This window comes from Limulus polyphemus, unplaced genomic scaffold, assembly GCF_000517525.1.
Source record: "Limulus polyphemus unplaced genomic scaffold, Limulus_polyphemus-2.1.2 Scaffold276, whole genome shotgun sequence".
In the NCBI taxonomy this organism is placed as follows: domain Eukaryota; kingdom Metazoa; phylum Arthropoda; class Merostomata; order Xiphosura; family Limulidae; genus Limulus; species Limulus polyphemus.
The window spans coordinates 532629-542359 of record NW_013665886.1 but is presented as its reverse complement, the minus strand read 5'-3'; the positions used below and the strand labels follow the sequence as shown (position 1 = coordinate 542359).

Below are 9731 nucleotides of genomic sequence, written 5' to 3'. Positions count from 1 at the left end.
TAATTTTTTCACTAAAAAAAAAATGTTGATTGAATGATTTAAAAGTTTAACCAACAGAAAACTCAATCTTTAAAGCCATCCAAGCAATATGCTTTTTCTAGTGCAAAGACAATCTACAGGAATATTGAATACAAGTCTAAAGAGGTTAAAATGCCATTTTCTAGGTCACTGGTTAGGCTACATTTGGACTACTGTGTTGGAAAGGGTTCAGAAGAGGGTTACTAAGACGATACCTAAGATGGAAAGTTTGTCATATGATGACAGAATAAGATGTCTGAATTTGTTTTCTCTTGACGTAAGAAGAGTTACAGTGGATCTGATTCAGGTGTTTAAAATTATTAAGGGAATTGATTGATAGTGGTGATGCCTCATCTTTTTCTATTTGTATTTAATGGTTATAATGATAAGACTAAAGGACACAAATATAAATTTTGACAAGATAGGAGTCATATTTATCTAAGACAGTTTTATTTTACTAATAGAGTGGTTGGCCGTTGGAACAGTTTGCCTTCAATTGTGGTAGATGCAGTAATTTAAAGGAGTTTAAGGGAAAGCTTGATAAATATTAGAATGATAAGGCTGGCTTTGAAATTTTTAGTGTTCAGTTTGATTTAGTGGATAGGTCGGTCTACATGGACCAAAAGGTTCCTTGATGTCATTTAATGTCAACATGTTGTACATTGCAATGAAAATAACAAACTCAATGGAAATGCTGAATGTTTGAACAATTAATTCCTGGACAGCTTTAACAATCTGTAGTTAGTAAAATGAATATGAACACTTTACTTCCCAATCATTAAACTTAATATTGTAAAACAAATAATATATCAAACAGTTTTAATGATTTTTATGTTATTTCTTTTCAGGAGAAAAATACAATGGCTGAACGTTTTCCCACACAGGAACAGTAAGTTTTTACTGCATGTACTATTTTTTCTGTGTAGTAACTATAATATATTTGAAAAATAGCTCATTGCTGTGTGCAAACAATATTTTTAAACAATAGTTCATTACTGGGTGCAAACTATGATATCTTTGAATAATAGATCATTATTGTGTTAACTATATTTTTGAAGGTGCTTAATACTATGTGCAAACTATACCTTTAAACAGCAACTATTTGCTATGTCCAAGCTATGATACCTTTAAACAGCAGCTCATAACTATATGCTAGCTATCATACCTTTAAACAGTAGCTTATTACTATACTAGCGTATAGTCCGTCAAAAATGACGGCAAGTACTACCCCCCTCCCCCAACTGTATACTACATACACTAATCTCACATTTCATAGCTAACTGAAATAAATAAATTTTGCGAACTCAACCTTGACCAACAAAGAGGCAAGAAAAGTGCAGTCGAGGCAGTCAAACGTCGGTAAATTCCTTTGTGAGCCAATCCAAATTAAGATCATTCATGAAATGAATTCGTGTCATTTTCGTAAAATAATTATTGATAAAAATCAGTTAGATTAACAACTTCTAATATATAGAAAAGCCAGTGCATTTTCGTAACACCACGTTCCAACAATGGCAAAAAAGTATATACTAATATTGTTGTTAGTCTATATACTGAAAGTATAAAATGAAATGTATAGACAACAAAACTGGAAACATATTTGTAAATTTCTTAATTTAGAGTCTCTGTTGATTAAAGAGGCTTGTTTTTTATTGTAACATCCCATAATAGTTTAAAAACTACCCTATAACATTCCGTAATTAGTAAAACACTTTATAACATCCCATAATAGTTTAAAAATCATTCTATAATCTCCCATAATAGTGCCCCCCAGTAGTACAGCGGTATGTCTGCGGACTTACAACGCTAGAATCCGGGTTTCGATACCCGTGGTGGGCAGAGCACAGATAGCCCTTGTGTAGCTTTGTGCATAATTAAAAAAACACAAACAAACAAACCCATAATAGTATAAAACACACTATAACATTCCATAATAGTTTTGTTGCTAAGCGACTATGTATATTGTTGAGTGTTATCAAAAGAGAAAGGTGAAAGCGTTCTCGACAGAGTGACAAAAAGAATAAGGCGTATGCATAGAAAAAATAGTGGTAACAGTCAGTTAGATTAACAAGTTCTGATATTTAGAAAATAACTTAATTCAGAAACGGTTTGACTTTAAAATTGAATCGATATTTTTTACTTTCGTGATAAATTCTATGCACTTGACTCTAGGCAATGTGATCCCACACTATGTCTTTACTTTAGGCTAATTATATCAACACTTACTACACTTATAAGGTTTCATGGCCCCCTTGCATCCCCGTCACTAAAATCGTAATGGGCAGAGCGGTATGTCTGTGGACTTACAATGCTAGAATCCGGGTTTCAATACCCGTGGTGGGCAGAGCACAGATATCACATTGTGTAGCTTCGTGCTTAATTACAAACAAACTATCTGGATAAATACATTTTGTCTTTATGACTCCTCCTATTTCGAGAAATCAAACGTGACATGACGCGACACACAGTTGCTTTTATATAGGTTAGATGCTAACTATGATACTTTGAACTCATTACTGTGTTCTAGCTATATTTTTGAATAGCAGCTCATTAAGATCCTAGGTTTCGATAGCAATACTTGAAGGACTGATGTGTATATTAACCTTACACATGCCGTACTTAGATTCGTGCGATGGTCCATTGTAAAGACAATTTCCTTTAATATTTAAAAAAACAAAAACATCTCTAACACAAATATAAACTTACTCAATAAGTTGGCTACGTTTTCACGACGAAACAAGAGGTATGAAAATTTGTTTGTTTGTAGTTAAGCACAAAGATACACAATGGTCTATCTGTGCTCTGCCCACCACGGGTATCGAAAACAGCTTTCTAGCGTTGTAAGTCCGCAAAGATATTAGATATCACATTATTTGACACGTGACTCTCACATAAGATATCTTGACATAGGATTTGAAAGTAACCTGTACCAGTACTGCACTGCTGAATACGCGGAAATAACGTTACAAAGTCTATACGAAATGACTTGTGGGAATGAAGTACCAAGTTTGTTGGAAATTGAAAACAGAAAACTATTTCTGTTTTATGGCAAAACGAGATGGCGACGTTTGAAAAAAGCTATTCGATAAGTAAACATTGTACACAGTACAACCCATAAGGCAATGAAGAAGTAGTTGTAAACATTGTACACAGTACAACCCATAAGGCAATGAAGAAGTAGTTGTAAACATTGTATATAGTATAACCCATAAGGCAATGAAGAAGTAGTTGTAAACATTGTACATAGTATAACCTCAAAGGCAATGAAGAAGTAGTTGTAAACATTGTATATAGTATAACCTATAAGACAATGAAGAAGTATTTGTAAACATTGTACATAATATAACCCATAAGGCAATGAAGAAGTAGTTGTAAACATTGTACATAGTATAACCCATAAGGCAATGTAGAAGTAGTTGTAAACATTGTACATAGTATAACCCATAAGGTAATGAAGAAGTAGTTGTAAACATTGTACATAGTATAACCCATAAGGTAATGAAAAAGTAGTTGTAAACATTGTACATAGTATAACCCATAAGGCAATGAAGAAGTAGTTGTAAACATTGTACATAGTATAACCCATAAGGCAATGAAGAAGTAGTTGTAAGCATTGTACATAGTATAACCCATAAGGTAATGAAGAAGTAGTTGTAAACATTGTACACAGTACAACCCATAAGGCAATGAAGAAGTAGTTGTAAACATTGTACATAGTATAACCCATAAGGCAATGAAGAAGTAGTTGTAAACATTGTACATAGTATAACCCATAAGGCAATGAAGAAGTAGTTGTAAACATTGTACATAGTATAACCCATAAGGCAATGAAGAAGTAGTTGTAAACATTGTACATAGTATAACCCATAAGGTAATGAAGAAGTAGTTGTAAACATTGTACATAGTATAACCCATAAGGCAATGAAGAAGTAGTTGTAAACATTGTACATAGTATAACCCATAAGGCAATGAAGAAGTAGTTGTAAACATTGTATATAGTATAAGCTATAAGACAATGAAGAAGTAGTTGTAAACATTGTACATAGTATAACCCATAAAGTAATGAAAAAGTAGTTGTAAACATTGTACATAGTATAACCCATAAGGCAATGAAGGAGTAGTTGTAAACATTGTACATAGTATAACCCATAAAGTAATGAAGAAGTAGTTGTAAACATTGTACATAGTATAACCCATAAGGTAATGAAGAAGTAGTTGTAAACACTGTACATAGTATAACCCATAAGGCAATGAAGAAGTAGTTGTAAACATTGTACATAGTATAACCTATAAGACAATGAAGAAGTAGTTGTAAACATTGTACATAGTATAACCCATAAGGCAATGAAGAAGTAGTTGTAAACATTGTACATAGTATAACCCATAAGGCAATGAAGAAGTAGTTGTAAACATTGTACATAGTATAACCCATAAGGCAATGTAGAAGTAGTTGTAAACATTGTACATAGTATAACCCATAAGGCAATGTAGAAGTAGTTGTAAACATTGTACATAGTATAACCCATAAGGCAATGTAGAAGTAGTTGTAAACATTGTCTCTTAGTGTTATAATACAACAAACTTTGGTAGTTTTGCGCTCACTAATAATATATGACGTGATTATGTGTTGTTTACTTCTAACTAACAACTGATTATGTGTTGTTTACTGCTAACTAACAACATAAAAATGTCATTCTTTCTACAACCTCCACGGGTGGAGGATGGGTGTTAAATAACTAGGTGGGGATTTTATTTTGTTTTAGTATAACTTGTTTTGTTTTGTTTTTTCTGCTGTAATATTAATATAACCTGATTAATCTGAACTTTTATTACCATAATGGGTACTGGAATGCCAACTTCAGGAGGTGTTTTCTTACCCCTAATGTCAGGACCTAATTCTTTTTTTCATTTATTATCCTCTGTGAACATTTACTGTCCCGCAGACAGTGAAAGGTGATGTAGATGTGTGACGTTATAGGCTTGAACACCCATATCTTGCTCCCTTATTTTGTTTTATTTTATATAACCTTTTCTTAATCATACATTTTATTTTTTATTTTTACATGTGAGGCTTTGCGAACAGATTGTTGGTCTCACTTCCGCAGTCACCTCCAAAGGCTAGGACATATCCTATACCCTACATTATAGCCTGTGTTCTTGTGCTTTCATTTATTTTGGTTATGTGGCGTTATATTCTTACTGAGGCTTGTTTTGAATTACAAATATAATCTATTTCATTACTGTTTTAACGTAGTACTTACTTTTGGTGTATATATACATATTAAGATTAATAAGCCAGCTTGTACTAAGAAAATTCCGTCGTTGACCATATGTCTACAGATGCATATATTCTTTATCCAAGTACCTGTAGAACACCTGCTTCATAATTAAGGTAATGAATGTATAACATAATTATTTGTCGTGGATATTAAGTGATGTATTTGATAAAATAATCGGATTTACGTAAGTATTATATCATCATTCCACGTGTAAAATATGCATATCTTGTCACTTACAGGTGCTAACTTTAACTAAAAATTAGAAGCTTTTAGAGAAAAAAAAGCTGGAAACCTAGATTTTCAGATTAAGCATATTCAAATTCGCAAGGTAGAATAAGTTACCCATTTTTGCCTAAAAATTCCTTTGCCTTCTTTTTTAGCCCTGATTTCTGTACTAAGTTATTTGTCGTGCTTAGCTTTAGTTCTAATAAATCACATAAATACATTTAGTGACGTTAATGTTAATGAAAAATGACTGAACGTTCTGGGTGTTTCTGAAATAATATAAATTAGATTTTGAAAGAGCAGAAGGGTATTCTAAAGAAATGTCGAAACAGAGAAAGTAATAATCCATAAATAATCCCTGCACAGATAGTTACAAGATTATACTTACGAGAAACTTAAACTATAAAAACCCATACTTCACATGAAACTAACAATCAACACTGAGAATATACAACAATGTAGAAAGCGTTGTAAGTCATTACGGTGATGCATTTTATAAAGCCATTTTAGAATGATCAAGGTTACAATTGAGTCATTATTAAAAGATATATTGCCTAAAAGCTCAAGCATAGGTATTGGCCGGAATACTGTTGATCCAAGAAACCAGTTACGTGGTGTTATATGGTTACTAGGCAACCAATTACGAATATATCAGGTATGTATTGAAATATGCTCCTTTTTAAAACAAATTACCATTGAATATTTCGAAAATGATTCAATAAAAATAAAATTATTTTATTAATAAGTGTGTTTTGAATCCTAATGTACGTTCTAATTTAGTGGAAGGCTTCGGCATTGATTTATTTCTAGAAATACTACCATTCTTTCATCGATTGAACGTCCTTAGTTTTAAAACTAGTATTGAACGATGTCAAAAGGGTTTAAGTGTAACACAAATTTTCCTTTTGTTAATTATATCATAAATTATTATGGTTAGAAAGTACCATATTGTCTGTTGAATAGTTAATTTCAAGTATTTTAAAATCAAATTATTCATTTACATCAGCTTATATATATTTACATGTACAGTAATTAGCACTTATTTATCTACATTTTCTTTACAATTTTTGTATGATTTTAGATCGGTGTCAGATAAGTTTGATATGTCAAAATCTGGTTGAATGTCTACTCAGAGTTATGTCATGTGTAATGAACACAAGAAAAGACGTAATGGCTTAGCCAAGAGGAGAATACGTAAAAGCAGTAGTGGGTGTATTTCAACAAGAAACCAAATTCCCCACTGTTATATGATCAATTGATGGAAGCCACGTTGGTATAAAAGTACCCTCTGTTGTCCCGAAACTTAGATTAACCACAAAGGATTCCAAGCTGTTGTAGATATGAGTTCTTTTACAGGTTATAGCCATCACAATGATGATCTACCACAACCTCTTGAACAGTTCTTCATGGTTACTTTTAAATATGATGGCTATCTCTCAAGAAAACAGATAAATTTCAGCACTAAACTGCCGGCAACACGTGTTGTTGTTATAGACAGAGCACTTGCCCTTTTGAAATCACATTTTAGAAGATTAAAACTATTGGATTCGAGCTGAACTGACTTAATTCCTTTGTGTGTGATTGTTACACATGTGTTGCATAATATGTCTTGAAATGATGATGAGATTGAGGACTTGACTATGTCTTGAAATGATGATGAGATTGAGGAATTCATCATGTTTTGACATAATGATGAGATTGAGGACTTCTCAGAATCAAGTCGTAATATATGTGACAGTTGTCACTATGAATGGAGAAATGGTGAAACTGGAATCTTATGGTACCATTACAGACTCTATGAAAAGAAATGATCTAGAAAACCTGATTTTCTAAATCACAACTTTCACTGTACAATAGAGTCTAAAGCAGAGAAATTGCTAAAAAGTTTAATTTCATAAAAATAAAATAAAGTGTTTACTCCATTGAGAATTGTACTTCCTAAAATGTTTAATACACTTACACATCCTTCACACATAAAGAAGAAATCAAGCTTATTGCGAGATATTTATTCATCCCACAGCATTAAAATAGTATTTTTTAAACCTTGTAAAACAAGAATAATACTGAGATTTGCATAGCGAGTTAACCAGCGTCACTTGTGTGCAATTTCGACCGCACCCCAAACCAATGATCAAGGTGATTGTTAGTTACTTAAATTAAACATTAGAACACAGAAACACGTAACTCATGCTAAAACAATGTCAAAGGTGTTTATTAGGTACTTAGATCAGACATTAGAACACAGAAATGCGTAACTCATTCCAAACCAATAGTCAAGGTTCTTGTAAAGTACTTTGATTAAAACGTTAAAACACAGAAACAAGTATCTCATGCTAAACCAATGGTCAAGGTTCTTGTAAGGTACTTTGAATAAAACGTTAAAACACAGAAACGAGTATCTCATGCTAACCCAATGGTCTAGTTTCTTGTAAGGTACTAAACCAAAGATTAGAACACAGAAACATGAGTCTCTCCCACTCACAATTACAAACATATAGTACAATTCATAGTATATTAGCAGAACTGGACTTATTTACCGAACCAAGGACAGAAGGATTTTCTTGTAACGAAATTGGATTAAGAAAACTTGCTTATTTTAAGATACTGTACAAATATAAAAAAAAACACGAGGGAAGTAATGATAGTGTATTTATTGTGGTGTTCGTTCACGAAAAAGTTTTCTCGCTTTCTAATCCTTTATTATATGTATGCATCATGAAAAGAAAAATACAAATTTGGGTAAATTTAACTTATAACAAGAAAAACGTAAAATGTTGCATTCTATGGTAGCCTTGAAAATAGTAACAAAATTTTGTGGTAACGATTCTCTCAATGTAATTCAACAGTTTTTGCATTTCCGATATTTTCGAGCTATTTTTCTTTCTTAATCTAGAACTTGCGTACAGTAGTACTGATTATTTATTGAATGTGTGTTATTTCTTTGGTAGTTCTGTGCTGAAAAACATTAGGTCAAAGGAACTGACACCCTGTATATACCTGGTAGTTATGTACTGTATAGAAATACAAGTTATATTATGAAATACTATACGATTATGGTAATTACGCTCTGGAACAGTGTATAGTTTTGAATTTTATATACTGAATGCTTTTCAAGTTTTGCCAGATATATACTGACATCCTATGAACTATGGTAATTACACAGAGTGGTAAGAAAGTTAGTTGCATCAGAGCAATATACTAATTCATTTTATTTCCCTTCTGTTTTTTCACTGGCAGGTAAACAAGTCCTCCAGATCCAGATTTATATGTAAGTACAAACAAAAACTGCGAGAAAAGGTACAAATGTAAATCTTTAGTCACTGAATGTACCATCATTAAATACTCTTCACATTCACATATACTCAACACATGTTAACCACACACGAAGATATTTATATGTAAGTACAAACAAAAACTGCGAGAAAAGGTACAAATGTAGAGTATATGTGAATGTGAAGAGTATTTAATGATGGTACATTCAGTGACTAAAGATCAACACATGTTAACCACACACGAAGAGACTTATATGTAAGTACAAACAAAAACTGCGAGAAAAGGTACAAATGTAGAGTATACGTGAATGTGAAGAGTGTTTAATGATGACACATTCAGTGAATAAAGACCAACACATCTTAACCACACACGAAGATATTTATATGTAAGCATCTGAGCTTGTATCACATAGTATATTTAAAAGCCGTGTAGCTCTGCTATTTATACTCTGAAATTATTTAAATGTTTGGAGCATGTGTGTGCTCGAAGTATATATATATATGTATATACATACATATAGCTTGAGTAAGATAACAAAGCCGTCCTCATAGAATGTGATTGTGAATATCTGTATGTGTGAACTTTATTTTGAGAAATCTCGAAAACGTCTTTTTTTCGGCAGTCATGTCAACCATTGTGTGATTAATACAAACGGTGTAGTCACTCAACATGTTCTTTCAACCTGTGACGTACAATTTTCTTGAAGTTAGTTAACCGACGTGTGATTAATACAAACGGTGTAGTCATTCAACATGTTCTTTCAACCTGTGACGTACAATTTTCTTGAAGTTAGTTAACCGACGTGTGATTAATACAAACGGTGTAGTCACTCAACATGTTCTTTCAACCTGTGACGTACAATTTTCTTGAAGTTAGTTAACCGACGTGTGATTAATACAAACGGTGTAAGTCACTTCAACATGTTCTTTCAACTGT

The 9731-nt window shown here is 32.3% G+C and overlaps 1 protein-coding gene across 1 annotated transcript in view; it reads left to right on the top strand.

The window, feature by feature from the left end:
- LOC106456964 (transcription factor Sox-5-like) overlaps positions 1-9731 on the top strand; it is a 337448-nt gene that overhangs the window by 89953 nt on the left and 237764 nt on the right. The window contains exon 3 of the mRNA XM_022382769.1: positions 867-907. The gene's annotated coding sequence lies outside the window, so the exon portion shown is untranslated. The remainder of the gene's footprint in view (positions 1-866; positions 908-9731) is intronic.